This window comes from Musca domestica, unplaced genomic scaffold (genome assembly GCF_030504385.1).
Source record: "Musca domestica strain aabys unplaced genomic scaffold, Musca_domestica.polishedcontigs.V.1.1 176, whole genome shotgun sequence".
Taxonomy (NCBI): domain Eukaryota; kingdom Metazoa; phylum Arthropoda; class Insecta; order Diptera; family Muscidae; genus Musca; species Musca domestica.
The window spans coordinates 1,094,480-1,110,553 of NW_026712234.1; positions in this window are offsets into that span (position 1 = coordinate 1,094,480).

Sequence of the window (16,074 nt, forward strand, 5' to 3'; positions counted from 1 at the left end):
AGAGAGAGAGAGAAAAAGAAATTCAGAGCTCAGATCCAGTGCTCACCTATCAGCCTCAGTCCTTAGGCCTTGCAGAGCCTAAAGTAGAGTATATGTTTTATCACCTCCTCTATAGAACTTCATCCTGCTATGAACTGTTGTAACGACAACCAAATTACTTCCAAGAATTCATAATTGGAGAGTACGAATTTATTATATTCCGACCCCTATGATTCGAAATCTGACCTAGGACCTTTAGATGTAGTCCTCCCTGTCCGACTCTCTCACTGGCGAACGATCCAAACGAAGTATATCAAATGTACAAAATTGCAAAAATCCATCAAATATGGGTTGTTATTACATATATACTACCCAATAAAACCTCAAAATAGGGTCAAGATATAGGATGTAAGCTATATCCGATCTCTGAACCGATCTCAATAGAATTTGGCAGAGGTTTTTCTGAGCTATATGAGACATCTTGTACCAAATATCATTTTTTGGAGTGCATATTGCGTATGTGAAGGACTGAAACACGAAATCGGAAACATATATAAGGAAAACATATATATGAGAGTTATAGGTATATCGGCTTCTAGGCCGAATTCGGTCGGAGATGCCAAAATCCACTCCATTTGGGATGATATTAAACATTTGCTGCTCAAAACCCTGAAATCGGATTAAGGTTATATATGTGAGTTATATACAAATCTGAATCGATCTTGATAAAATTTGGTAAATATATTTCCGAGCTCTTTAAGATATCTGGTACCAAATATCATTGTTGTCGAATGCATGTTACGAATGTGAGGAACTTAAACACCAAATCGGATGAAACATATATATGGGAGCTATAGTTATATCTAAGCAGATTTTTACCAATTTAATGTACTTGCTGACTGAATTCGTACGGATATGCCAAAATTCAAGTCATTTGGATTGATATTGGCTATTTGGTGCACAATTAACACGAAATCGGTTGACGGTATATGTGGGAGCTATATCGAAACCGATCTTGACAAAATTTGACACACTTATTTCAAATCTGTATCTGATAGCTGGTACCAAAGATCATTGTTGTGGAATACATATTACGCTTCTGAGGGACTTTAAACCCCAAATCGGATAAAACATATATGTGGGAGCGAGCTATGGGTATATCTGAACCGATTTTCACCAAATTTAATGTACTTGCTTCTAGGCGGAATTCAGTCGGAGGTCCCAAAATACACTCCATTTAGGCTGATATTATCCCATTTGGAAAGAATTTGCACATTTTCAAAAAAAAAAAATCTGCTAAAAGACGAAGACGTGGACCTACACAGGCAACTTTGTCATAAGCTATTAAAATATTCAAATACGTACCGTGGAAAAAAAATCTGTTTCTAATGTAGCTAATATCATCAAATATAGGGAAGTACCATGGGGGTTATAAAACGTGGACATGCACAGATAATTTTCTGTCATAGGCTGTAGTATCCATTGCAAATTTCAAATACAAAATTTGAAATAATTTCGGTAAATAATATCGCTAAAATACCGAATATCGAGGGGTACCGTTATATAGGGGCTATACGAAGACGTGGACCTACACAGACAATTTTCTGTCATAGGATGTAGCATCTATTACGAACTTCAAATGCCAAATTTGAAACAATTCCGGTAAATAATGTCGTTAAAAACATCAAAATACCGAATATCGGGAGGTACCGTTGCATGGGGGCTATACGAAGACGTGGACCTACATGGCCCATTTTCAATACCAAAAGTCCTGCAGACATAATACACATTTGAGTAAAATTTTATCAACCTACTTTATTTCGTTCGCAAGCTAGAGTGATTTCCACAGACGGACATACAGACGGACTTTTATAAATCGACATAGAATTTTATGCTGATCAAGAATATATATATACTTTGTGGGGTCTAAAATGTATATTTCAAGGTGTTACAAACGGAATGACAAACATAATGTACCCTCCATGCTATGTTGGAGGGTAGAAAAAATAACAAAAATATATTGAAATATCATCATATCGATGCTATACCAAGACCTGAACCTGCATGGTCACATTACCTATTACGAACTTCAAATACAAAATTTCAAACAATTTTATGGAATATTGCACCTAAAATCGTCAAAATACCAATTATGTGGAGGTACTGATATATGGGGCCAGTGCGAAGACCAGGACCTGCATAGACAATTTCCTGTTATCAAAATACTGAGTATTAGGATTTCTGTTATATGGAGGCTATACGAAGATTTGGACCTGTACAGACATTTCTCTTCCTGGGAGTAAAGTGCTTGAAAAGAACTTCTAGTATGAATTTTTAAACAATTCCATTGAAAAATGTAGCTAAAATCATAAAAATATCGAATATATATGGGGGACATACGATATCGTAGACCTATATAGACAATACTCTTCCAGGTGGTAAAGTACTCAGAACGAACTCCTTTTGTGTATTTTCCGACAATTTCATTGAAAAATTGGCTACAATCATTAAAATACCGAATATCGGGGGTACCGTTATATGGAGGCAAAACTATATCGCGGACCGATATAGCCCATGTTCGGACTTGACCTGCCTGCAGACAAAATATTGATATGGGCAAAATTTTAGCTTCCTATCTTTATTCGTATGATTGCAACAGACGGACGGATGGACACGGCTATATTGTCTTAGAAGTATATTTTTTATGTCTAAACTTATTATTTCGATGAGATGAAAACTGTCCATATAGACCCAAGTTAAGCTATAGCCCCCTATGACAGTACCTGCGATATTCGGTGTTTCGAAAATATGTGTTACATTTTTTCATCGGAATTGTATCCAATTTGGTATTTGGAGCTGTAAAGAATACTCTGACTTTAAAATGTCCACGACTTCGTGATATAGAATAATAATAGGGTCAGTTATAATAAAAACGATTCTGAATAAATGTATGCTGGCTTGGCGTGCCAAATGGAGTGAAGAATTGAACTTAACCTCCATGGTATAGTGGTCTACTTCTTATACTCTACCCCACAGTGTGGTCAGGGTATCATGTTTTGTGCATTTGTTAGTAACATAGAGAAGGAAGTGAGGAAGGATTGATGATCTGCATAGAATCATATTCTGAGTCGATTTATGAATTTTTCTGAGTAGAATGAAGGTCGCATTTATTATCTGATTGAGAATGAAATTTTCAAACAATATTTGTTAGGCACAAGGACAAACTCTTTGGTGAGAATCGGTTATAGTTCCCATATATATCAGTATCCGACTTTAGGTTTATTGTGCACCAAATGGCTAATATCAGCCCAAATGGACTGAATTTGGCACTTCCGAAGAAATTCTTCCCACAAGCAAGTACTTCGAATTTTGGTGAAAACCGATTCAGATATAGCTAGACCTCCCACACATATATTTCATCCGACTTGCTGTTAAAATCCCTCACTTGCGTAATATGCACTCCACAACAAGGACATTTAATAACGGTCATCAGATACTGCTCCAAAATACCTCTGCCATATTTTATCGAAATAGCTTCAGATTTTTATATACCTTCGATCCGATTTTAAGGTCATCGTCCACCAAATATGTAGTATCAGCCCAAATTGGAGGGAGAGGTTTTCATATGCAACCAAATTTTTCCATTTGGTACAACTCGGTCCGATAAATCTATTGCCCCAAAAAATAGTTTTTAATTAGTTATTAATATAATCTTTATCGAAGTCAAGTCAGTCAGTGCATGATGCGCTATACAGCAATATCTCTGTTAATTTTGTTGAAAATCTATTTGGAATTGGAAATGGTTCTCAAATTGTGACTACTCTAAAGTCATGGTACGCATTTAAATAAGGGTCATATTGGTATGATCTACTTCAAATAAATTCCCAATATAATTATTTTGTTATGGAAGCTTTATTGAAAAGGGTAGGGTATCATATAGTCGGCCCCATGCCACTTCTGATCTTCTTACTTACTGTTTTTAAGCTGTGACTTTTTCTGCCCATTCAGCCCATTGATGATTTTAGTGTGTAAAACGAAATAAAATATTTTGCATCGAAGTAAATGAGAATTTTTTCCATACCTATTTGAACATAGCCATTCTTTAGTGTATAAATATATGTATGGAAGTTTGTGGAGGAAAAAGTAAAGTTTACCACGTTCAACTAACTTCTTTACTATAAAGTTAATATTTCAACTTCCTCGAAGAGACGACCATTGCTTCCCATAGAGTAACTATTATTGCGAGATGGCAGCAGCAATAGTTTGCACATATCTTAATATTCCTTAAGAGGGCGTTAACAAGCTGTATTCCTTCTTCTTGGAAATATTTTATGTTCTGCTTTCAAGAATAAGTTTTTGGTTTTGGTCGCTGTTCTTACGTTTCATGATTTATAGTTTTAATTTTATGTAAACACGAGCTTTAAATTGCGTTTTGTTTCTCAGGCGCTCTCTCGCTGGTCGGTAAACGTCGTTTCTATAGCAAGCGATTGGGCAAAAAGTTACAAGTGTGCCGTAAATAATTAAAGAGCAATATAATGCAATGGACACTTAAATGCCAACACTATAACTATGATGATGGTGGTTGTGGTGGTGGTAATCTTTAAATATATAAGTTGGAGAAGAAGAATTTTTTGCAGTTTGACTTTAAAAAAAAGAAGCCTTAATAATTGTTTTTATGGTAACAGCTTGAAAATATGCAATTGTGACCGATACTTCTTTCTATACCCTCAGCCATATGGGTACAGAGGGCATATATCATTTGATACGGCCAAAACTTGCCTCATCAAAATGACGAGCTTCGACCCTAGGTCTCTTTGGACCAAATTGGTTTCAGGATATTTGGAGTCGATCTAGCGATATCCGTCCGTCCGACCATCTGTCTGTCTGGCTTGTGTCTGGAGTTTTCGATTTGGTTCAAACTTGGTTCATCGTAATACTTTTGTCAAACTTATATCGAGTTCGGAGATGGGCAATATCGGTCCTCTACTTCTGGCACCTCCCCCAGAAAAGGTAGACATTTTCAAAAATATATTTTCTGCACAGAAATAGAAAGTATAATCCGATTTTGCTCCAACTTTGCAAATCTTAATATTTGAGTTTCATTCCATCAAGTACCTCCCCCACAAAGAGTCAAAATTTTGAATAATTGTAGCTCTTATAAAATGTGATGTAAGCGTCTAATTTTTTTTAAAATATCACTCCTTCTGGTACCTCTCCCACTAAGGGTCAACATATTGCATAACCAAAACGATCATAAAATCTGAAATATGCATCCGGTTCTGGTATAGATCGGACCATTCTTCTGGCCCCCACAAAGTGTCCAAATTTTGAATAACCAAAGCGATAATAAAATCCGAAATAAGCATCGGGTTCTCTTCAAATAGAACGCAACCCATTATTTCTACTAACAAAAGATCTACTGTAAAGATAGGATACATCGGCGCACTCCTTTTGGTACCTTCCCCACAAACGGTCAAAATTTTGAATATTCAAGAAACTTAAAAAAGGCGAAATTAATATCCGATTCCATTCAAACTAACCACATCCCAATATTTCTTTCAAGACAAGATCTGTTATTAAGACACACATTGGTAAGGGTATTATGTCTTTGTGCATTTTTTGTAACATGGAGAAGGAAGCGAAATAGACCCATAGTTACTCTTGAAGATCTTCATAGAATCACTTTCTGAGTCGATTTATGCATGCCAGTCCATCCGTCTGTCCATGTATTTTTGTGAACAAACGGAAAGTCGCATATTTTATCCTGTTGAGATGACATTTTCCAAACAATATTTGCTTGGCCCCAGGACGAATTCTATTGAAATTGGTAAGAGTCTGTTCAAATTTAGATATAGCTCCCATATATATCTTCAACCGATTTCGGATTAATTGTGCACCAAATGGCCAATATAAGTCCAAATTACCTGTATCTTGGCACATCCAACCAAATTCAGTTTAGAAGCAAGTATATAAAGTTTGGAGAAAATCGGTTCAGATATAGCTACAGCTCCCATATATATGATTTGGGGTTTTAAGTCCATCACATGCGTAATATGCATTCGAAAACAATTAAATTTTTGGTACCGGACATCAGATACCGCTCGAACATACCTCTGTCAAAGGATATAGCTCCCATGAATATCTTTGTCCGATATTATTATTATTGTGCATCAAATGGCTAATATCTACCCAAATGGATTGAATTTTGGAATTTACGGCTGAATTCTTCCTATAAACCAGTACTTCAACTTGGTGTAAATCTGTTCAGATAAAGCTATAGCTCCCATATATATGTTTTATTCGATTGGGGGTTAAAGTCCCTCACATGCATGATATGCATCCGACAACAATGATATTTGGTACCAGCTTATAAAACTCGAAAATATCGAGAACGGCTAAGATTTGGATACAGCTCCTATATATATCCCTATTCGGATTTCAGGTTTATTGAGCAAATAATGGCTAATATCTGCCCAAATGGAGACGTATGTTTCCATTTTGTGGAACTTGCCTTCGCGAAGTGATATCATGCACTCTATAGCAATGTTATTTGGTATAAAAGATTAAAATGTCTCCGTAAAATTTAGTGAAAATCGATTCAGAATTGGATATGCCTCCACCATATTAGTTACCTTTGAAACCAAACTATAACTGCACTAAATCCAAATGTTGATAGTTGGTATGATCTACTTCAAATAAATTCATTTGTTACGGAAGCTCTACTAAATATGCATATTGTTGTAGGGTATCATATAGTCGGTCCCGCCCGACTTTTGACTTTTCCTTACTGGTTTTATCTGTATTAGATTAAATGATCCGCTCTCCACATGTTCCAAAATTTGTAGATATCTCATATAAACTTTAGGAAGTAGAAGATATAGTCAAAATATGGCACGTTGTAATACTTATATCAGACTTAGGTCAAACACGAATTGGACAATATTGGCCAACTGCTTCGGAATCTTCCCCGTAAAGGGTCAAAAGTTAGAATAATCATAACTCAACGATCGGGGTATACACCTGTCGGAAAAATCGACTGATGCTATTTAACTTGTTCTTAAATAATATACTTGTATTTAATGAAAACTCTCTGATATTAAAATTTCTTGGTCAACATAATTTTTTAAATCTATGTACAAAACAAAAATTCGCAATATTTTGTTTTGTTGTTGAAATTTATTCGGCAGCCAAATAAAGAAGAAAATAATTAATAACAAAACAGAACTGCCTCAAGACTACCATCAACAAAGGCCAGCTAACAAAGAAGTGGCAGTTGTAGTAGTTGATAACAAATTCATTTTTCTCTCGAGTCACATTTTGAACAGGTGGTTACGTCTAACTTTTTTTGTTTCACTCCTCCCCAAAACAAAACAAAACAAAACAACAACAACAACAAAATATTGTGGTTTTGCTTTGGGGAAAACGCATAATTTCCATGACTGACATCTGTTTTTGAAAACAGTTGGCAAAGACAGGACTGCCTTGGCCAGTATTAAAATTTGTTAGCTTGCAATGCTAGATATGGGGGAGGAGGTAGGGGGAAGTAGTTGAGGGGCGGGAATTGTTATTGGTGTTGTTTGTTTATATCCTAAGGATGAAATAAATTTCAATTTTGTGACAATGGGCGTGCGTGCCAAAGATGAAGTGCTGCAAGTCCTGTCCACCAGAGTATTTCTATGGAAAATGAATATTTTTATACATTTGTGTGTGTGTGTGAGTGTGAGCGCGTGTGCGTGCGTGCGTGTGTTTAACTTGGCTACCGGACGAATGTTCATTTGTCATACTAAAAGAAAGTTAATCAACGTGTCACGAAACACTTAAAATGTCAACTGATGTGTTGTTGTTGTTGTTGCTGCTGCTGCTGCTGCTTCTGCTTTTGTTATGGCCATTGTTAGTGGGGGGAAATATAAATTTCCGCATAAAGTAGTAGTATTTACTGTTATTATGCGTGGGTATGTAGGCAATTTATTGATAAGTAAAGAACAAATACCGTAAAAACTAGTTAAACACTTCAACCCTCCTCATATGAATTCCTTAGAGATGGGAAGAGGTTTATCTATCGAAAACATTTTTTTTTTATCAAAAAGTGCAAGTTTCGATATTTTTATTTGGGATCGAGGTTTATTTTTATAAGTTTGATTTGATTTATTTTTATAAGTTTGATTTGGCCAACAATTATGTAACACCTCGAAATATTGGTCCCCGACATAGGAAACTCTATATAGGGTCAGAATAGCAGCCTATTGTTTTTGGGGTTAAAATTGACCAAAAACTTAAAAATTTCCTTCTGTTGCTCTACAGAAGTCTACCACATTGGAAGGTCAACAAAAAAATTTTACGGGTAAAAAAACTATAACTTGTATGTCAAAAAATTTCCACTAAATCGCGAATATTTTTTAACCCGAACTAAATCACAAATCAGTCGGATTTCTCAAGCAAAAATAGATTTGTGTTAACCGATGGGACTGGAATCCTGAATTTTGGAATTATTTTTAACAAGTAAGAAAAGGCTATAGTCGTGCGGGGCCGACTACGTTATACCCTACAACACTACAATATGTTAGAAGCCCCCTTATGTCCAAATCCATTTTGGAAGATTTCGCTTTTGAAATTAGGATTTTGACCAACATTTATGCATGCCGTCGGGCTGCTAGTTGTTGTAGTCCATTTTACAGATAAATATAATCCAATGGTCATCCAAAATGCTAGAATTCTACCCTGTCCTTAACTCTCTTCACAGGCGTGTCGATTGGCTTCAATTGTGTGATCGGAAAAACATTTCTGTTTTTGGTTGATTTGAACCCCTAAATATTTTGCAATCATCTCAAAAAACAAGAAGCCCCTCTGTATCTCCAAATTTAGACTCATCTATATGATTTGCTTGTGTACGATATTTGGCCATATTCGTCAACGAAATCAGCATAAAAAGCCAGAAATTCGCCTTTTGAGTATTCCGGATATCGCCTGTAAGTAATTCTTTTATATTTTTCACACAAAATTAGTCGTCCATTCTATAACGCTGTCCTAAACTCTAACTTCATGCGAGATTTCGTGTCCTTTGGTTTCTATTTGTGACCTTTATAACGGCTGCAAAATCAGGAAAATTTTTTGTTGTTGGTCCATTTCAACCCCCTAATATATTGCGGACATCTTTGAAAACAATAGGCCTAGCCCTTCGCTATATATGTCCGATATATTTACTATCGGCATCTACGTAACGGTCAGAATTGACCTGTTCGTCTATTTGTAATTTCGCCGGGATTAAAAATATTCGCGGTTTGATGGAAAACTTTACTTTTATTTAGCACAAATGTTGTGGCTTAAGCTCTAGCCGCATGCTAACTTCCGCTTTGATTGGTCCATAATTGCGACCTGTAGAGCAACTGCAAAATCAGGATTTTTTCAGTTGTTGGTCCATTTCAACCCCTAAATATTATGCGATCATCTCCAAAAAAGGAGGGTTCTATTCTGACCCTATCCCCACCTCCATTCTAAATTTCGTGAAGATCGGGCCATAATTGCGACCTGTAGAGTGATTACAAATTAACATGGACAGACGGACGGACGGACATACATAGCTAGATTGACTTAGCTCGGCGAAATAGGAAGATCCATATATACTTTCCTATGTGGGAAACCAATATTTCAAGGTGTTACATAAATTTTGGCCCAATCAAACTTATAATACCCCCAACACATAGTGTTGTAGGGTATAAAAATAAGTATAAGAATACAAAAGGTTACAAATAGAAAACATTTCAATTCAATTCAAGACGATACGACTGAAGCTTGAATTTCAAATTTTACACGAGGGTCAGTCTTTGCATGTAGGCGTGTAATAAGGCTGCGTTCTTGGAAATGCGCACTAAGTGGGTACGCAAACTACTTAAATGTAGTAAAAATGTAATAATCTGTATTGGACAAACAGCTAGAGTTCTGAAAATTGGGATAAGAATCACCGATGGAGTGCAGGAGAGGTGTACGGAAAGTTCTAAAATGGTACTAAACTTCTTAAGTGGCACCATTTGATATTATGTGAACGGATAAAGCTTAAATTTTGAAAATTGGTATGAGAATCAATGTTGTAAAGGTAGTTTGATATAAGAGCGCGGTTTTGGAAATACGTACGAAGTATGCCAAAAAGTTTACGTTAGGATGAACGTGTGAAGCTGGAATTTTGAAATTTTGGTATTGGGTTCCCCGTAGCTGGTAGGCTTGCGAAAAGAAGTCGTTTTGGACATGTGTAGCACAAGTTCACGAAAAATATTAAATAGTACTATATTTGGTACAATTTGGTATTGAGTGAACATGTAGGCCTTGCATGTTCAAATGTTGTATTAAAGTCGCTGTTCTTGTGTAGCCTTTAATTGTACGAAAAATACTAAATGGTACTGAATATGGTCTTGGTTGAAGGAATAGAAATAAAATTCTGAAATTTGATATTTAGATAACTCGTGGTATCTCTGTTTAAAATTTGGAGGTGGTTTTAAAAATTTGTACTATAATTGTATGAAAAGAACTAAGTAAATATCCTTTAAAAAACATTTAAAACATCCACGTTTATAGTCCTTTAAAAATTCTTTAAAAAATCTTTAAAAAATCCGCGTTTATAGTCCTATAAAAATCCTTTAAAAAACATTTAAAAAATCCACGTTTATAGTCCTTTTAAAAAATTCTTTAAAAAATCTTTAAAAAATCAACGTTTATAGTCCTTTAAATATCCTTTAAAAAAATCCACGTTTATAGTCCTTTAAATATCCTTTAAAAAAATCCACGTTTATAGTCCTTTAAATATCCTTTAAAAAATCCACGTTTATAGTCCTTTAAATATCCTTTAAAAAAATTCCACGTTTATAGTCCTTTAAATATCCTTTAAAAAATCTTTAAAAAATTCCACGTTTATAGTCCTTTAAATATCCTTTAAAAAATCTTTAAAAAAATTCCACGTTTATAGTCCTTTAAATATCCTTTAAAAAATCTTTAAAAAAATTCCACGTTTATAGACCTTTAAATATCCTTTAAAAAATCTTTAAAAAAATTCCACGTTTATGTCCTTTAAATATCCTTTAAAAAATCTTTAAAAAAATCCACGTTTATAGTCCATTATATATCCTTTAAAAAATCTTTAAAAAATTCACGTTTATAGTCCTTTAAGTATCATTTAACAAATGTTTAAAAAATCCACGTTTATAGTCCTGTAAGTATTCTTTAAAAAATCTTTAAAAAATCCACGTTTATAGTCCTATAAATATCCTTTAAAAATTCTTTAAAAAATCCACGTTTATAGTCCTTTAAAAATTCGTTAAAAATTCTTTAAAAAAAAATCCACGTTTATAGTCCTTTAAAAATTCGTTAAAAATTCTTTAAAAAAAAATCCACGTTTATAGTCCTTTAAAAATTCTTTAAAAAATCCACGTTTATAGTCCTTTAAAAATTCGTTAAAATTCTTTAAAAAAACAACGTTTATAGTCCTTTAAAAATTCTTTAAAAAAATCCACGTTTATGGTCCTTTAAATATTCGTTAAAAATTCTTTAAAAAAACAACGTTTATAGTCCTTTAAAAATTCTTTAAAAAATCCACGTTTATGGTCCTTTAAATATTTTTTAAAAATTCTTTAAAAAAATCCACGTTTATAGTCCTTTAAAAATTCTTTAAAAAAATCCACGTTTATAGTCCTTTAAAAATTCTTTAAAAAAATCCAAGTTTATAGTCCTTTAAAAATTCTTTAAAAAATCCACGTTTATAGTCCTTTAAAATTTCTTTAAAAAAATCCACGTTTATAGTCCTTTAAAAATTCTTTAAAAAATCCACGTTTATAGTCCTTTAAAAATTCTTTAAAAAAATCCACATTTATAGTCCTTTAAAAATTCTTTAAAAAAATCCACGTTTATAGCCCTTTAAAAATTCTTTAAAAATATCCACGTTTATAGTCCTTTAAAAATTCTTTAAAAAATCCACGTTTATAGTCCTTTAAAAATTCGTTAAAAATTCTTTAAAAAAACAACGTTTATAGTCCTTTAAAAATTCTTTAAAAAATCCACGTTTATGGTCCTTTAAATATTCGTTAAAAATTCTTTAAAAACAACGTTTATAGTCTTTAAAAATTCTTAAAAAAATCCACGTTTATGGTCCTTTAAATATTTTTTAAAAATTCTTTAAAAAAATCCACGTTTATAGTCCTTTAAAAATTCTTTAAAAAAATCCAAGTTTATAGTCCTTTAAAAATTCTTTAAAAAATCCACGTTTATAGTCCTTTAAAAATTCTTTAAAAAAATCCACGTTTATAGTCCTTTAAAAATTCTTTAAAAAAATCCACGTTTATAGTCCTTTAAAAATTCTTTAAAAAAATCCACGTTTATAGTCCTTTAAAAATTCTTTAAAAAAATCCACGTTTATGGTCCTTTAAATATCTTTTAAAAATTCTTTAAAAAAATCCACGTTTATGGTCCTTTAAATATCTTTTAAAAATTCTTTAAAAAAATCCACGTTTATGGTCCTTTAAATATTTTTTAAAAATTCTTTAAAAAATCCACGTTTATGGTCCTTCAAATATTTTTTAAAAATTCTTTAAAAAAATCCACATTTATAGTCCTTTAAAAATTCTTTAAAAAATCCATGTTTATGGTCCTTTAAATATTTTTTAAAAATTCTTTAAAAAATCCATGTTTATGGTCCTTTAAATATTTTTTAAAAATTCTTTAAAAAATCCACGTTTATGGTCCTTTAAATATTTTTTTAAAATTCTTTAAAAAATCCACGTTTATAGTAATTTAAGAATTCTTTAAAAAATCCAAGTTTCTATTCCTTTAAAAATTGTTTAAAAAAACCACATTTTTAATCCTTTGAATATCCTTTAAAAATTGTTTAAAAAATCCAAATTTTTAGTCCTTTGAATTTCCTTTAAAAATTGTTTAAAAAATCCAAAGCAAATGAAAAGTGACAGCTCTAAGCAACTTGGTTTATTTCCAATAACATTGGCTTCTATGACAACCAAAACCGATAAAATTCTAATTCGAAAATAAAACCGATAACATTGATTTTCATGACACCAAATCATTTTTTCTTGTCGTTTTTAAAACCAATAGTCACAAAATTGGTTTCTATGACAGCCCTGTATATCTTAATTTGTACCGATTTTCAACAACTTCAAAAGGATTCGTCCTTGACCCAAACAGATATTGTTAGAAAAGTTTCATTTCAATCGGATGATAAATGCGACCTGCATTTTGTTCACAAAAATACAGGGACAGACGGACTGACATGCATAAATCGACACAGAAATTGAATCTATGAGGATCTTCAAAAACGACTATCTCGCTTCCTCTCCCATGTTACAAACAAATGGACAAAGACATAATACCCTTACCACTTTACGGTGTAGGGTAAAAACAGCATTGATAATAATGGAGCAATAGTCCGGAACAAAAATGTCTAAGCTTGTATTTTTACAAGATAACATTTGGCCAGCAGTTGTAGCATTTTTGCTGTATTTATATAATTTTCAGGTTATATAATTTTTAGTTTTCAACCTATAATATTGAATCAATATATGATATAACCTCCCCATAACTTTTGACCACACCCACGTTGCCGTAATACAAATTACCACAATTTTATGGTCGTACAATACAAACGACCATTATTAATGTTGGAAAATAAAGACATTTCATTTTTTAAACTACGAAACAAGGCTCACACAACACACAAAGTTTCCTATACAACAAAAGGAGAAACAACACCAACAAAAAACATATGACCCCCATGTCCTTACATTCATCACTCACTCACTCGCTCTCACGCCATTGAAGACATGAAAAAGCAACCAGAGGCCCAAACACGTTTCAGTGTTGCTTTTAATTTGTAAATCAAAGTGACTTCAAATCAAATACGTGTCATTTTATTGAACAGCCTGAAGCTGTGCGGCAATTTACGAAGGCATTGCATTGATTGGGAAGCTAGGACGGTTGGTTCGGATTGGCCAGAAGGTTTTCACCAAATTTAGCTGCCAATAACATTCAACATTGTAACATCATTAATTTGTGACAAAACGTTCGGCATCGTTCTCGTTTTATTTTTGCGGCTTTGCTTTATTAACATTTTTGTAATATTCTCCATTCATCTTCTCACTCCCCTCCTTGGTGGGCCTGGGGATAAAAGAAAACTCTGTTCCCTTATCTGCTCTATTTTTAGAGAGCATCCAAATCCTGAAGTAGAATTGACGATGGTTATCTTCTTGGTCATGTTTTGAGATTTGACAAACGTGTCGTATGTCTTGCACTAATTCGTCCATTTAATCAGAGGGTATGACGTAGCCAAGGGAGTAGGGGGTGGCTATGTATGCGAGCTTCTGACACACACACCACCACAACAGATGAACAATGCAAAGAAAAAGTGAACAAAATATGAATGCAAAAGACAAGATTCATCCATTCCCAATGCACGCTGGACCGTCGGTCGGTCACTCATGCACATTTCATATCTTTGATGGACATTTGCATGCATGAATCTAGTTTATGATGGAAGCGGCGACTACGTCAAAAAATGAACACGCATGTAAAACAACAAGAACCAGAACATCCACAACAACAACAATGTAATGTGGAAATCTACGTAAAAAGGGGGGATATGCATATCTAACGCTACATTAATTTTCATCTGCAGATTAGATATGGGCCTCCCAAAAGCGGAAAACAACCGCGTTGGTGATTAATGTGCGCGTGTATGAGTGTGAGCGCTGGTGTGTGGGTGTGCTGCATGTGTTACAACATAATCGCCAAACGACAACAACAACATCATCATCATCATCGTTGAGCTGAAATATGACTAGTGCGAGCAGCGGAACAACGTTTTGAATTTCTGTTTCCCTTTCCTGTTTTTTGTGTTTGACAATATCGCGCACGCTTAGGCGGATACCTTGCTGAAGTTTTCAAATGCGAGATAAGAGGATAGTCGGAAATTCCTTTCCAAAAATTTGGAACATTGCCCGATTTTGAAAATAACTATATTTGGCGATATAAAGAAGACACTGTCTTCTTATGGTAGTCAAGAAGGTCCTCTTACAGACGACAAGGAAGTCATATTAAAAGAATACCAGAAGATCTTCTTCTAGAATTCGAGAAGGTTTTCTTCTAGAAGACCACAAGGCATTCCTCTAGAAGACCAGAAGGTCTTCTTTTTAGAGAAGTCCTAGAAGTTCTTCTCATAGTCGACCAGAAGCGAAGATCTTCTCATAGAAGGCCAGACGGTATTCTTCTCATAGAAAAGCAGAATGTCTTAATTTAAGAGAGTAGCAGAAACTCTTCTTTTAAGAGAAAGGCAGAAACTCTTCCTTACGAGAAGAGAAAAAGATCTTCTTCTCAGAGAAGAACAGAAGGTCTTCTTCTCAGAGAAGAGCAGAAGACTTCCCCTCAGAGAAGACCAGAAGGTCTTCTTCTCAGAGAAGAGCAAAAGGTTTTCTTCTCACAGAAGAGTAGAAGGTATTTTTTTCTGAGAAGACCGGAAGGTCCTCTTCTTCTTTATCCTTTTTTTCTGAGAAGACTGGAAAGTCTTTTTCTTCTCTGAAAACAACGGAAGGTCCCCTTCTTCTCTGAGAAGAAAGGTCTTCTTATAGAAGACCGAATGGTCTTGTCATAAAAACCAGAGGGTCTTCTCATAGAAGATCAGAGGGTCTTCTCATAGACGACCAGAGGATCTTTTCATAGAAGACCAGGGGGTCTTCTCATAGAAGACCAGAGGGTCTTCTCATAGAAAACCAGAGGGTCTTCTCATAGAAGACCAGAGGGTCTTCTCATAGAAGACAAGAGCGTCTTCTTCATAGAAGACAAGAGCGTCTTCTTCATAGAAGACCAGAAGAGGTCTTCTCATCGAAGACCAGAAGAGGTCTTCTCATCGAAGACCAGAAGAGGTCTTCTCATCGAAGACCAGAAGAGGTCTTCTCATAGAAGACCAGAGGATCTTCTCATAGCAGACCAGAGGATCTTCTCATAGAAGACCAGAGGGTCTTCTCATAGAAGACTAGAGGGTCTTGTCATAGAAGACCAGAGGGTGTTCTCATAGAACACCAGAGGGACTTTTCATAGAAGACCAGAAGGTCT